At 42.7% G+C, this 14,977-nt stretch overlaps 1 protein-coding gene across 4 annotated transcripts in view; it reads left to right on the forward strand.

Annotated features, from left to right (window-relative positions):
- Positions 1–14,977, forward strand: part of MRLN (myoregulin) — a 52,801-nt gene that overhangs the window by 2,224 nt on the left and 35,600 nt on the right. For 2 of the 4 annotated variants that reach the window (XR_010127429.1, XM_063669958.1), the window contains exons 1-2: positions 3,942–4,044; positions 7,058–7,142. The exons of 1 other annotated variant lie outside the window; for it this stretch is intronic. The gene's annotated coding sequence lies outside the window, so the exon portion shown is untranslated. Of the gene's footprint in view, positions 1–3,941; positions 4,045–7,057; positions 7,143–14,977 lie in introns of those variants that run through there. One more of the 4 variants, XM_063669957.1, reaches the window with a different exon arrangement.

Raw genomic sequence — 14,977 nt, forward strand, 5'->3', positions numbered from 1 at the left:
AATGTGGCACGTATACACCATGGAATACTATGCAGCCATAAAAAATGATGAGTTCATGTCCTTTGTAGGGACATGGATGAAGCTGGAAACCATCATTCTCAGCAAACTATTGCAAGGACAAAAAAACACCACATGTTCTCATAGGTGGGAACTGAACAATGAGAACACATGGACACAGGAAGGGGAACATCACACACCGGGGCCTGTCGTGGGGTTGGGGGAAGGGGGAGGGATAGCATTAGGAGATATACCTAATGTTAAATGAAGAGTTAATGGGTGCAGCACACCAACATGGCACATGTATACATATGTAACTAGCCTGCACGTTGTGCACATGTACCCTAAAACTTAAAGTATAATAAAAAAAAAGTTGGGGTTGTGGTGGGGCAGAGAACTGTTTAAATTCAAGTTAAGCCTGTGATCTACTTTTCTTTCACCAGGGGAGCTTTGCCTGCGTTCTGGTAGACCACTATTGGGAAATTATTAATCCCGGGGACTTACTACCCAAATTCATCACATTAGTGTTGGGCATGAAGCCTCAAGGCTTAAGGTAGCCAGGTACTGTAGAAAGAGTCCTGTGAGTTCAAGTCTGGTCTAAGTGCAATTTTTAAGCCTCTATTTCCTCATCTATAAAAGAGGAGTGAAAATGGTGTCTTTAGGATCAAATGAACATATTAGTGTTAAAACTTTAGAGACCATAAGTCTCTTTTTTTGTATTGTAACTTCACTATTTCCAATATCATTTCATTCATTCTACAAATACTCTTAAAACGCCAATTATATCAGCCATTGTGTGTGGCACTGAGAGTGCAGCGGGGAGCAAGGAGGCTGCAGTTTCTTCTCAAGTGCGGTGAGTATTGGGATTAGGACTCCTCAGCACCAGAAGAAAGAAGGGGTCAGAGAAGGCTTCAGAAGCAATTGATCTTTAAGCAGTTTATTGAAGAACAGGTGAGATTTAGGTGAAGGGTCTAGGACAGAAGGATCAGCCTATGTGAAGACTGGGGTCATAAGACCCTTGGTTCAGGTGGTGACTGTTTGGGGTCCCTGAGACAGACTTGGGTGCAGAAAACTTACTTGCAAGGTGATTCCAGGAAGTAGAAGGAGAGTAGAGAAAGTGAGGTCAGTGAAAGGTAAATTAAGAGCTGGTTAGTGAGTGGGCAATTGGAACTCAAGGCCGCTAGGGTATCCCCAAGGAATAACTCAGAACATGCTTCAGCATTGTCCCACTAGAGGACCAAGCTGCTGTAACTGGGGTCCACTGGCTCCTTTCACCCATTGGTTGAAGGTGCCCCTGGAAAGAATGACCCCCTAGCCCAATTTGGGTTTTCTAGATTGTGTTTAAGAGGCTTCCTCAAAGCCCTGAGGCAGCAAAGCCTCCAGTGGCTGCCTCATGCTTAATGAAGGATGCCGGCAAGGTGCATGAGTGTCTGCAGTGAAATCAGGTAGGCCACAGGGCATGATGCCTTGCACTAGGTCTGTTATAGGTGGACTGGACTGGAGGTGCTAAAAAGCTCTCACCATCATTTGGTTTAGCTTGAACACATGAAAATTTGAAATACTTTTTTTTTTGTTTGAGGTGGAATTTTGCTCTTGTTGCCCGGGCTGGAGTGCAATGGCACGATCTTAGCTCGCTGCAACCTCTGCCTCTCGGGTTCAAGCGGTTCTCCTGCCTCAGCCTCCCGAGTAGCTGAGATTACAGGCATGTACCACCATGCCCGGCTAATTTTGTATTTTTAGTAGAGACGGGGTTTCTTCATGTTGGTCAGGCTGGTCTCGAACTCCTGACCTCAGGTGATCTGCCCGCCTCGGCCTCCCAAAGTGCTGGGATTAGAGTCGTGAGCCACTGCGCCCAGCCTGAAATAGTTTTTAATTAAAAAATGAAGTAGACTTGCATTGTAAAAACCCAGATTCCTAATTTCTCTTGAAAGATAAGGTGGCAGGCAGCAGGGCCTCATCCGTCCATTGCACAATCAGCTAGGGCTGAACAATACCTACAATACCTAACCTCTGGCATAGAGTATTTCAGGAGTGAAAGAAGTTTGATACAGCAAGAGCTTGTGTGCATGCTTGGGAAAAAGAGGTGAAAATGAAACCCAGTTTGCAGAGAGGTCTGCACCAGAAGTTCCCAACACATGTTCAGCTAATAATAAGATGGTTTGTAGACACAAGGGACTGTGATAAATCAGTATTATGAGCCTCAAGGTTGGTCAGGATATGAGATAAGATCAAAGTGTTAGTGGGTTCTCAGCTGTGATACTATCTAATTTGCCCCTTACTCTTCCCAAATCCCACATATAGCATGATTTCAGCAAGCTGAGATGAGGATGTGCTCATAGGTCTAGAGTTACAGAGATGAGTCAGACAGGTGTATGTTGATAAATGTTTAACAGTTCTGCTTTCTGAGAGAATAGCTCTGATTGATTGATTGATTGATTGATTGATTGATTATTTTTGAGACTGAGTCTCACTCTGTCGCCCAGGCTGGAGTGCAGAGGCACGATCTCTGCTCACTGCAACCTCTGCCACCTGGGTTCAAGTGATTCTCCTGCCTCAGCTTCCAGAGTAGCTGGGATTACAGGCACCTGCCACTGCGCCTGGCTGATTTTTGTATTTTTAGTAGAGATGGAGTTTAACCATCTTGGTCAGGCTGGTCTCAAACTCCTGACTTCGTGATCCACCCACCTCAGCCTCCCAAAGTGCTGGGATTATTGGTGTGAGCCACCACACCTGGCAGAATAGCTCTGATTTTTATTGCTTGCTGATTTTTGTAGTGTAAATACCCCCCACCATGGCTGATTTTGATCCACCAATGTGAATTCGCTGAACTTGGAGAGGACATGTGCCATAGTACACCATTGCATAGTTTTTCTACCATACAAATATATTAAATATAAATAACCTTAAGAGCATGATAAAAGTACAATGTAAAATAATTAGGAAGGTGGGGTGTTTTGACTATGTACCACCTTTGTTAATATAAACTTTTGAAACAATATAAACTTTTATAATTAATAACTTCATATAATAACTTAATATAACTTAATATAATTAATAACCTAATATAATATAAACTTTTGAAATGTCATTCTATATAATTTAATTTAATTTTTAATATTGTCTGCTTAACAGCCAGCTCACAAAATTCATGGAAGTTTAACACTTGGCTCTCGTGAGCTTTTTGAGCTGGTTCTAGCATGTCTCTGCACCCGGAGGTAGATGGAAACTCCTTCATCAGAAGGCCTCTGGGTTTGGAGCTCTCATGGCAAGTGCAGTGGTGACAGTAGGGAAAGTAATTTATTTTGGGAAGCTCAAATCCCCTTCACAGCTGCAGAGTCAGAACAAGCTTGGTCTGGATTTGGCAGAGACAAGAGGTTGGGTGAGACTCCCTCAGGAATCTCAAGACAGCAGAGGCAGCTGCTTTTGGAGGAAGGATCCCATGTGCCGAGTGCAAGGCTGTTCATTACACTGGGGTATGCTCATCTCAGGAGCTTGAGTATGCAAGTTTCTTAGGCAGCATGGCTTTTGTATTCATAGTTTTTCCACCCTAGCCTGCCTTTATCTTCCCTCACCATTATGCTAATTTTCAGCCAGGACAGGAGGCCAAAAGTTCATTCTGCAGAAGCAGGGACTTTACAAGGGGGCCTGAGGAGCTCCACTGGGCAATCACTTTTCTTGCAGCTGTGCTGTTGTCAGGCAGTCTAGACTAGGCTGGCTGCCCTTCATCCCATTCCTCTTTGTCTGGGTCTGACTATAAACTGAGACACATAAAGTTTAACTAACTTGCCAAGAATCATGCATGCAGTAAATGACAAGGCCAGACAGTCTGGCTCCAGAACGTGTGATCTTAACCACTTGATGGGAAAAAACTGGTAAGAAGGTGGGTGTACGTATTGTGAGGCAGGCCTGACAGACTTAAGGAATTTCAGAGTAGGGACCCTGTCGTGAAACCCTTGGGAAGCTATTGGAGGTGTCGGAGTGAAGAGGAGGGGGGCTGATTTGGTTCATATTGCAGAGAAAGGAAGACTGTGAACTCTGTTTGAAGAGGTACTCGTCTTACACGTGTGTATATGTGTGTGTTGGCTAGGCATGCTCTCAGAAACAAAGAAGGCTGCCTCTCCATGCACCAGTCAGCAGCTGTGTGACCAGGGATGCCTGTACCAAAGGGGAAATGGATTGAACACTCTCTGGACAGTTGATATGAAAAAATGATGGTTAATTTCTAGATATGATAATGGTATTGGACTTATTTCCTTATTGTTGTTTTAAGGGGTTTGTTTGTTTGTTTGAGACAGGGTCTCACCCTGTTACCCAGGCTGGAGTGCAGTGGCGTGATTTCGGCTCACTGCAGCCTCAACCTCCTGGGCTCAAGGTGTCCTCTTACCTCAACCTCCTGCTTAACTAGGACTACAGGTACATGCCACCACACCCGGCTTGTTTTCATATTTTTTGTAGAGATGGGGTTTTGCCACGTTGCCCAGCTGGTTTTGAACCCCTGGACTCAAGCAATCCATTTGCCTTGGCCTTCCAAAGTGCTGGAATTACAGTCATGAGCCACCACACCAGGCCCATTTTTAAAGTTTTTATTCTTGGCTATAGCTATTTACCTGAGAACCTGGGCCTTAGATCCATGGGAAATATTGGGACCCTGGAATGAAGGTGCTGGGGAAGTTCACATCTCACATTCGGGAAAGATTCCAGGTTTACTACGGGATCATGAATTTGGAGGAGGTTTCCCCATAATTATGAGTTCACAGGCTTACTCAGCAGAACCAACATGGAGTCAACAGGGTTGCCTGAGAGGTACCAGAGTATGGCTGGCGATATAGTTTGGCTGTCTCCCCACCCAAACCTCGACTTGAATTTTATCTCCCAGAATTCCCACGTGTCATGGGAGGGAGCCAGGGGGAGGTAATTGAATCATGGAAGCCAGGCTTTCCCATGCTATCCTCATGATACTGAATAAGTCTCACGAGATCTGATGGGTTTATCACGGGTTTCCACTTTAGCTTCTTCCTCATTCTCTCTTGGCCTCACCATGTAAGAAGTGCCTTTTGCCTCCCTCCATGACTGTGAGGCCTCCCCAGCCATGTGGAACTGTAAGTCCAATTAAACCTCTTTTTCTTCCCAGTTTTGGGTATGTCTTTATCAGCAACGTGAAAATGAACTAATACAATTAATTGGTACCAGTAGAGTGGGGCGTAGCTGAAAAGATACCCCAAAATTTGGAAGTGACTTTGGAACTGGATAACAGGCAGAGGTTGGAACAGTTTGGAGGACCCAGAAGAAGACAGGAAAATGTGGAAAAGTTTGGAACCTCATAGAGATTTGTTGAATGGCTTTGACAAAAATGCTGATAGTGGTATGAAAAATAAGGTCCAGGCTGAGGTGGTCTCAGGTGGAGATTAGGAGCTTGTTGGGAACTGGAGCAAAGGTGACTCTTGTTATGTTTTAGCAAAGAGACTGGTGGCATTTTGTCCCTGCCCTAGAGATTTGTGGAACTTTGAACTTGAGAGAGATGATTTAGGTTATCTGGCAGAATAAATTTATAAGCAGCAAAGCATTCAAAAGGTGACTTGGGTGCTGTTAAAAGCATTCCATTTTAAAAGGGGAACAGAGCATAAAAGTTTCAGAAAATTTGCAACCTGATGATGCAGTAGGAAAGAAAAACCCATTTTTTGAGGAGAAATTCAAGTCGGCTGCAGAAATTTGCATAAGCAGCAAGGAGCCTAATGTTAATCCCCAGGACCTTGGGGAAAATGTCTCCAGGCCTTGTCAGAGACCTTCACAGCAGCCCCTCCCATCACAGGCCCAGAGGCAGGAGGCCCAGGAGGAAAAAGTGGTTTTGCGGGCCAGGCCTAGGGTCCCCGTGCTGTTTGCAGCCTAGGGACTTTGTGCCCTGTGTCCCAGATGCTCCAGCTGTGGCTAAAAGGGGCCAACATAGAGCTCAGACTGTGGCTTCAGAGGGTGGAAGCCCCAAGCTTTGGCAGCTTCCAAGTGCTGTTGAGCCCGCAGCTACACAGAAGTCAAGAATTGAAGTTTGGGAACCTCTGCCTGGATTTCAGAAAATGTATGGAAACACCTGGATGCCCAGGCAAAAGTTTGCTACAGGGGCAGAGCCCTCATGGAGAACCTCTGCTAGGGCAGTCCGGAGGGAAATGTGGGGTTGGAGCCCCCACACAGAGTCCCTCCTGGGGCACTGCCCAGTGGAGATGTGAGAAGAGGGCCACCGTCCTCTAGACTCCAGAATGGTAGATCTACTGGCAGCTTGCACTGTGAGCCTGGAAAAGCCACAGACACTCAATGCCAGCCCATGAAAGCAGCCAGGAAGGAGGCTGTACCCTGCAAAGCCACAGGGGAGGAACTGCCCAAGACCATGGGAACCCACTTTTTGTATCAGCATGACCTGGACGTGAGACCTGGAGTCAAGGGAGATCATTTTGGAGCTTTAAAATTTGACTTCCCCACTGGATTTCGGAATTGCATGTGCCCTGTAACCCCTTTATTTTGGCCAATTTCTCCCATTTGGAATGGCTGTATTTACCCAATACCTGTACCCCCATTGTATCTTGGAAGTAACTAGCTTGCATTTGATTTTATAGGCTCATAGGTGGAAGGGACTTGCCTTGCCTCAGATGAGACTTTGGACTGTGGACTTCTGGGTTAATGCTGAAATGAGTTAAGACTTTGGGGGACTGTTGAGAAGGGATGATTTGTTTTGAAATGTTAGGACATGAAATTTGGAGGGTCCAGGGGTAGAATGATATGGTTTGGCTGTGTCCCCACCCAAATCCCAACTTGAATTGTATCTCCCAGAATTCCCACGTGTCGTGGGAGGGACCCATGGGGGCTGGTCTTTCCCATGTTATTTTCATGATAGTGAATGTCTCATGAGATCTGGTGGGTTTATTAGGGGTTTCCACTTTTGCTTCTTCCTCGTTCTCTCTTGCCACCACCATGTAAGAAGTGTCTTTTGCCTCTCGCCATGATTCTGAGGCCTCCCAGCCATGGAGAACCTCTTTTTGTTCCCAGTTCCAATTAAACCTCTTTTTGTTCCCAGGGTATGTCTTTATCAGCATCATGGAAACAAACTAATACATCTGGAAAAGGGCAGACCTCCAAGCAGCAGATGATGCAGGTTTAAGGTAGACTCTTCTTTAATTTACGGTAACTCCTACATTGTCTTTAATGTTACTGGATTTTTTTCCCTACTTTTTATTAATGCATAAGATGCATTCAGCCTGTTCCTTATCTCTATAATAAAAATACTTTAAAAATATATGTATATTTTAGAGGTTTGTAAATGAAGTATTTGCAGAGACAACGACATGATATCTTGGATTTGCCTTAAAATAATTCATAGAGGATGGAGAAGTGGGTGTGGGTATAGAGGAAGCAAGATGGGCAGTATGCCAATGGCCTAACCTAGGTGATGGATACCAGAGCATTCATTATACTTTCTCTACTTCAGTATGTGTTTAAGATGTTCATAGTAAAATTTTCAGAAATTGAGAGAATGGGAATCAACAGAATTTTTTTAAACTTTTAAGTTCAAGGGTACATGTACAGGTTTGTTATATAGATAAACTCATGTCATAGGGGTTTGTTACACGCATTATTTCATCACCCAGGTATTAAGCCTAGTAAACATTAGTTATTTTTTCTGATCCTCTCCCTCCCCCAACCCTCTACCCTCTGGTAGGCCCCAGTGTCTGTTGTTCCCCTCTATGAGTCCATGTGTTTTCATCACTTAGCTCCCATTTATCAGTGAGAACATGTGGTATTTAATTTTCTGTTCCTGCATTAGTTCACTGAGGATAATGGCCTCCACTTCTATCCATGTTCCTGCAAAGGACATGATCTCATTCTTTTTTATGGCTGCATAGTAGTCCATGGTGTATATGCAGCACATTTTCTTTATCTAGTCTATCATTGATGGGCATTTAGGTTGGGAATCAATAGATTTTTAAAGATGGAAAGGAAGAAGGGAGTGTTGGAAAAGACAGTGCTAGAGATACTACCATAGAAATTATGGTTTTTGCCAGCAGGCAATGGTATTTTATACACCACCCTCCAAAATGAGAAACATAGAAAGGAATTGAAGGAATTGTTCAGAACTGAGCTTAAGTTTGTGGGCTCTGGGCAACTAGTTTGGAGTGATTGACATGCTGGTTAATTTGAAACCAAGAAAATGTTCTCCCTTTTATTCCTTTTTATAGACATACTTTTCCATGGATAACAGGGCTGGCATGGTAGGGGGTGGTTTCCTTTTGTTTTGGAAAGACCACTGCCTGCAGTTGTTCTGTGGAGTTCTAAGTTTTCAGTTGGGGTGTGATGTTGCTGTCATTATGTTTTGAGTTGACCTCATGGCACTCAATTGGGTTGAATTCATGTAGCTTGTGTGTCCTGATGAAGTTACATCAGTACTGAGGCTTCTGAAGAAATAATCTACATTTAACCAAATATCAGAGTGAGATATCTATGAGTGTGCAGGAGCTGAAGAACTAGATTAGGAAGAGGAGTCCACTAGGCTTTATTTTACTGCAGTTTTTCATTTTTCTTTTTCTTTTTCTTGTGTGTGTGTGTGTGTGTGTGTGTGTGTGTGTGTGTGTGAAAATGTAAGCTTCAGCTTTTTTTTTTTTTTTGAGGCAGAGTCTTGCTCTGTTGCCCAGGCTGGAGTGCAGTGGCAGTGGCGCCATCTCAGCTCACTGCTATCTCTGCCTCCCAGGTCAAGCAATTCTCCTGCCTCAGTCTCCTGAGAAGCTGGGACTACAGGCACCCACCACCATGCCTGGCTAATTTTTGTACTCTTAGTAGAGATGGGGTTTCACCACGTTAGCCAGGCTGGTCTCGAACTCCTGACCTCAGGTAATCCTCCCACCTTGGCCTCCCAAAGTGCTGGGATTACAGGCATGAGCTACCATGCCCAGCCTTGGGTGCTTTTAAAAATGCTGGCCTTTCTCTGTTCTGCACATTTGTGATTCACTGCAGAAGGCATTCAGGTTATGCAATGTATAACCCCAGGTTGAGTAGTATGGCTGCATATAAATCAAGATGGTATATAGAATAAGTGGTCAGTCCTCTGATGGTGTGGCTCTGAGGTATGTTTAATGCCCTGCTTGACCAATTTCAGACATTTGTAGTAGCTTCTAACTTCCTTGTCTCACTAGCCCTAGGTCAGTACTTAAGAATAGTAATTTAAACATTTTTGTAAATGGCTACATGGATGTGGGCAACACATTTCTGATGCTCTGAGCTCCTCCTCTAAGGGGGTCATCACACCTTTAGTCTTGGCTGTAAAACAGAATGGTTTAATAGAACCAAAAGTAGAGAAATATAGAGTGGAGGAAGCCTCCAATCTTCTCTACTCTTCTCCTAACTCTCTACAAGGGCCAAGTTTGTTGATCTGATTGGATTAGAGTCTATGTTAGAGCCAGGGAACCAGCAAAAGTTTCATCAGACTCTCCTGGTACCCAGATTTCCAGCCATGTTCTTAAATCTGATGAATCCTGCCGCCTTGTTCTATTTCCCATTCTGAAAACAGGTACTTGATTTTCTTGTTCCTAAAGAAATGGAGATTAGTTTGACTCAGCTATCTAAGGTGATTTACTGAAATGGGAGTTGTAACAACTTGGAAAGGAAAAGGAGTGATTTTTTTCTGTTAAAGCAATTAAAAACCAAGTACTGTTTTATGTTGCTTTCTGTGAGCTTCAGGAAAACAGGTGCTTTAAATTGGCATTAAGATCCTCAATTGTTAAATTTATTTAATTGCCATTCAGACAAAGTGAAGCTTCTTTAAGTTATTATCATTCTTTATGCTGTAAGAGTTCCTTCAAAGGCTAGAGAGAAATTACTCACATTTTGAATTCTGAGCCAGGTTTGACCTGAAGCGTCTATAAGCCCAAACCCTGAAATGAATTTTTGTTTTTGCATGATAAATGAGTCATCTATAATAGTCATCCCCAGCCTTTTTGGCACCAGGGACTGGTTTCATGGAAGACTACTTTTCAACATGGGCAAAGGGTGGGGATGGGGAGATGGTTTTGAGTTGAAACTGTTCCACCTCAGATCATCAGGCTTTAGATTCTCATAAGGAGCGTGCAACCTAGATCCCTCACATGCATGGTTCACAATAGGGTTTGTGCTCCTGTGAGAATCTAATGCTGCTGTTGATCTGATAGGAGGCGGAGCTCAGGCAGTAATTCCCACTCTCCCCCCTTCACCTCCTGCTGTGTGGCCTGGTTCCTAACAGGCCACAGATGGGACCAGTACTGGTCTGCAGCCCGGGGGTTGGGGACCTCTGATCTATAAGGCTGGATCAGCCCATCAGTGGCTCTGAAGGAGAGCCAGCCTATAAAGAGGGGTTACACTCATCCACTTTGATCTCTCTGGGTTAATAAATTACCGAGAATTTTATTGCTCCAGGATTTACCCTCTTGTCAAATCTAGCTACAAAGAGACCAAACAGCTCAGTTGATACTAGGTGTGGCTCCTTTCTTTCTTTTTTTTAAAAAAAAATTAGCATAGAAATATATGCTTTTGTTGTAGCTACTCTGTATATTTTAAGACATGGGACCAGGGAATCTGTTAGAGCCAACAGTGGCTCTAACACCCATATCCTTAGATAAATTGCATAACCACTCTGAGTGATTTTTTTCTTTTTTCTCATAGACTTGTATGAGAATGAATGTGTTACTCTTGTGTTACTCTGTGTGAAGCTCTTAGAATGGGGACTAGAGCAAGTTAAGCCCTCAATATATGAGAATTGTTATTAAATATTCCTATATTCAATGGTTTCACCACACTAAGATTGTCACAATATTAAATTCTGATGATAGAAGTCAACTTAGCTTGTCATAGCTCTGTTTTTCTATTTCAATGCTCATTGTCTGAAAGTGCAATTTAAAAAAGATCATTGCATTCTTCAAAACCGGCTTAGTTTTCTTGGCAGTAGTGGTGTATACATGCTGTAGCTAAAATATGGAATACTATCTTTCAGAATTTTTCCGAGTTGTATATATTCTCCTTTGGAGCACTGTGTGGTTTATCAAGAATTACTCCTGTGCTTTATTCTTACCAAATTCCTGCTTTGACCATGTGATGATATACTTTCAGTCCCCAGAACTGAGCAGAACTCTCCACCTCAGAGGTACTCACCTGGGTTGGCAACACCACTTCCTCTCATTTGCCCAGAATTGCAACTAGGCCGAAATTGAATCTGACAGGACAGAGACATTGGCAACACCTTTAGATTACTGTTATCTGTCACTTCCTCCCCACTACCCCCCACCATCCCAAAGACATTCTCACCTCTTTAAAAACTATTAGGCTAATTAAAGACAGGAAGTTAGTTTCCTGACAAATATTATTATTGAAGCGTAGTCCTTTAGTTACATATTTCCAATTGCCTCACTTTGGATAAATCTTTTTGAAATATGCCAGTCTCCCTTCCTAAAACAAAGTTCCCTCATGTGGGATCCTGGTCATTCTGCTTAGGAAAAACAAAAAGATTCTTGCTGACTCTAACATCGCCAAAGGATGTGCAGAGCCTGGAGTTTGATGAATGCTTCCTTCTGCCACTCTGATGAATGTGACGGGGTGTTGGGCTCATGAGGAGGGAATGTCTGGGTTCTTGAATTTTGTTGTTTGAGGATTCATGTATTTTTCTTGCTAGGTGCATGGACCCTTTCATTCAATTCATGTTTATTAGGCCAGGTTCTGCTTAATGACCAAAACCATAATTAGCTTCTTAAAATTTTGGGGAAAATACTGGAAAAACTGCCTTAATCCATAATTCCATGGATTTTTTTTTTTATTTCTGATGTTCAATGGCAGTTTTTAATTACATTTTTTGAAATTTAAAAAATAAAGTGAGAGGTCTGTCTCCAGCAACAAAAATGAGTGTTAGAGGCAAAGTATTGAAGTTTGTGTAATGCATATTACATCAAAACTAAGGGAATAAAAAGAACTTATTACCATTCTCAGATTGCAGTGGGGTGTGTTAGAAAGTGCATGAACTGAGTATCAAGAGGCAGAGTTTCAAGTGTCTTTGGCCACCTGCCTGCTGTGGTCCTGGATCAGTCCCTCCACACCTCTTGTGAAGTGTCTTGCTCTGTGCCTGACACATAGGAGATGCTCACAAACTTCTTGTTTTCCTGTATCTTATCCACCCAGATTAAGGGAGGAGACCACCCCTCATATTGTCTTATGCCCAATTTCTGCCTCCAAAGAAAGAAGAAGTAAAAACTAAAAGGCAGAAATGAAATCCACAGGCAGACAGCCCAGCGCCGCACCCTGGACCTGATAGTTAAAGATCAACCCCTGACCTAACTGGTTATGTTATCTATAGATTCCAGACATTGTATGGAAAAGCATTGTAAAAATTCCTGTCCTGTTCTATTGCGTTCTGATTACCGATGCATGCAGCCCCCAGTCACGTACCCCCTGCTTGCTCAATCGATCATGACCCTCTCACGTGGACCCCCTTAGAGTTGTCAGCCCTTAAAAGGGACAGGAATTGCTCACTCAGGGAGCTTGGCTCTTGAGACAGGAGTCTTGCCAATGCTCCTGGCCGAATAAACCCCTTCCTTCTTTAACTCTGAAGAGTTTTGTCCGCGGCTCGTCCTGCTACATTTCTTGGTTTCCTGACTGGGAAGTGAGGTGATTGGTGGATGGTTGAGGCAGCTCCTTAGGTGGCTTAAGCCTGCCCTGTGGAACATCCCTGCAGCAGACTCCTACCAGCCCGAGCGACGCGGATCCTGAGAGTGCTCCCTGGTAGGCATTTGCCCAAGTGGGACGCCTCGCCAGAGCAGTGTGTGGCAGGCCTCCGTGGAGGATCAACGCAGTGGCTGAACACTGGGAAGGAACTGGTACTTGGAGTCCGGACATCTGAAACTTGGTAAGACTAGTCTTGGGAACTTGCTCACTCCATTTGAGTGGAAGCGTGGCCTAATCACCCATGGCATGCCTTTATCGGCACTTTGGTTTGGTTTTGGTTTTGGTTTTGACCTGGTTTGAATTGCTTGACAGGACCGGTCTTGGGAACTTGCCCACTCCATTTGAGTGGAAGCGTGGCCTGATCACCCACGGTGTGCCTTTATCGGCACTTTGGTTTTGGTTTTGACTTGGTTTGAATTGCTTGACAGGACTGGTCTTGGGAACTTGCCTACTCCATTTGAGTTGGAAGCGTGGCCTGATCACCCACGATGTGCCTGTACTGGCACTTTGGTTTTTGTTTTTGACTTGACTTGGATTGCTTGACACTTTGGTTTTGGTTTTGACCTGGCTTGGATTACTGGATACTCTGAATTTGGTTTTGATTTTGGTTTGGTGTAAACTGCAAAAGTGTGTGTGTGCCCTTTTTACTCCTTTGTTTTGTGGTGTGCGTGTGGTGTGAGCGTGGTGTTTTGTCTCGAAGAAGCATCGATCAGGCACAAATAAGCCCACCCTACTAGGAACTATGTTGAAAAATTTCAAGAAAGGATTTAAGGGAGACTATGGAGTACTATGACACCAGGAAAACTTAAAACTTTGTGTAAAATAGACAGGCTGGCATTAGAGGTGGGTTGGCCATCAGAAGGAAGCCTGGACAGGTCCCTTGTTTCAAAGGTATGGCACAAGGTAACCTATAAAGCCAGGGCACCCAGACCAGTTCCCGTACATAGACGCTTGGTTACAGCTGGTGTGAGATCTCTCCACAGTGGTTGAGAGAACTGCAGCATAAGCAAGGCAGAGAGAGAGAGAGACAGAGAAGAGAGAGAGGAAGAGGTAGAGGCAAAAGGAAAGTCAAAGAGAGAAAGAGAGATATATACAAGTAGTTAAGAAAAAAAAGCAGTGTACCCTATTCCTTTAAAAGCCAAGGTAAATTTAAAACCTGTAATTGATAATTGAAGGTATTCTCCGTAACCCTGTAACGCTCCAATACCACTTTGTTGTCAGTGTAAACAAGGGCATATCCTGAAAGCACAGAGGCCTTCCTATCAAGAATCCTTAACGCAGTAACCCACGGATGGCCCAAATGCATTCAATCTGTAGCAGCAACTGCTTTGCTAACAGAAAAAAAGCAAAAAAAATAATTTTTAGAGGAAACCTCATTGTGAGCACACCTCACTAGTTCAGTTCAGAACTATCCTAAATCAAGAAAGCAAAAAAGTATCTTACTAACTCAAAAATCTTAAAGTATGGTGCTATTCTGCTAGAAAAAAGAAAAAGGAAAAAAGGGGGAGTAGAATTTATGTAAAAAGAGTATTATATGGTAAATTCTTGTCCTAGGATAAATTAACTGGTTGTTTAAAGAAAGAAATATTTGTAATAAGTCAGAAAGTTAAATCATGTCGAAAAATTGTCTGTGAAAGTCGTGAAAGAGAAAAATGTAATAAAAAAATTATGCGAGAAATGTTGTATAATTTAAAAGTAACTAGGCCTCCTGAATGTAAAACTAAAAAAACAAACAAACAAAAAAAACAGTTTATGTGCAAGATGTATAAGGAAAGTAAAATATACCTTTGGTAAAAGAATTATAAGGAGGCATAAGAATATAAATTTTTACCTACATTAAAAGTTTAAAAATATGTATATTTTGTTTTAAAGGTTTAATCAAGTTTTAAAATGTTAAATGGAAAGAAAATTCTGTGTGTAAACATTGGCTAAAGTTAAAGAGGTATCACCCAGTTTTTCTGTAAACTGGACATTAAAATAAAAGCATAGCAGGTTTTTCTTAAAGCACCAACCTGCTTTTTAGCAAAAATTATAAAAGGTTAAAAAGCGTCTATAAAATCTTACCTTATGGTCAAACATTAAAAATTGGATAAATATGTCTACAAGGTTTTATTAAAATTAGGTTTAACATTAATAACACACTAATATAAAGGTAAAATTTAGCTTATCTGGTATAAAAATCATATAAAAAGCATTGTTAAATGTAAAATGGTCTTTGGCTTTCTTTGGTTTAAAAACTAATAAAAATAGGTGCTAAAGGAAA

Source organism: Pongo pygmaeus, chromosome 8 (assembly GCF_028885625.2).
Source record: "Pongo pygmaeus isolate AG05252 chromosome 8, NHGRI_mPonPyg2-v2.0_pri, whole genome shotgun sequence".
Taxonomy (NCBI): domain Eukaryota; kingdom Metazoa; phylum Chordata; class Mammalia; order Primates; family Hominidae; genus Pongo; species Pongo pygmaeus.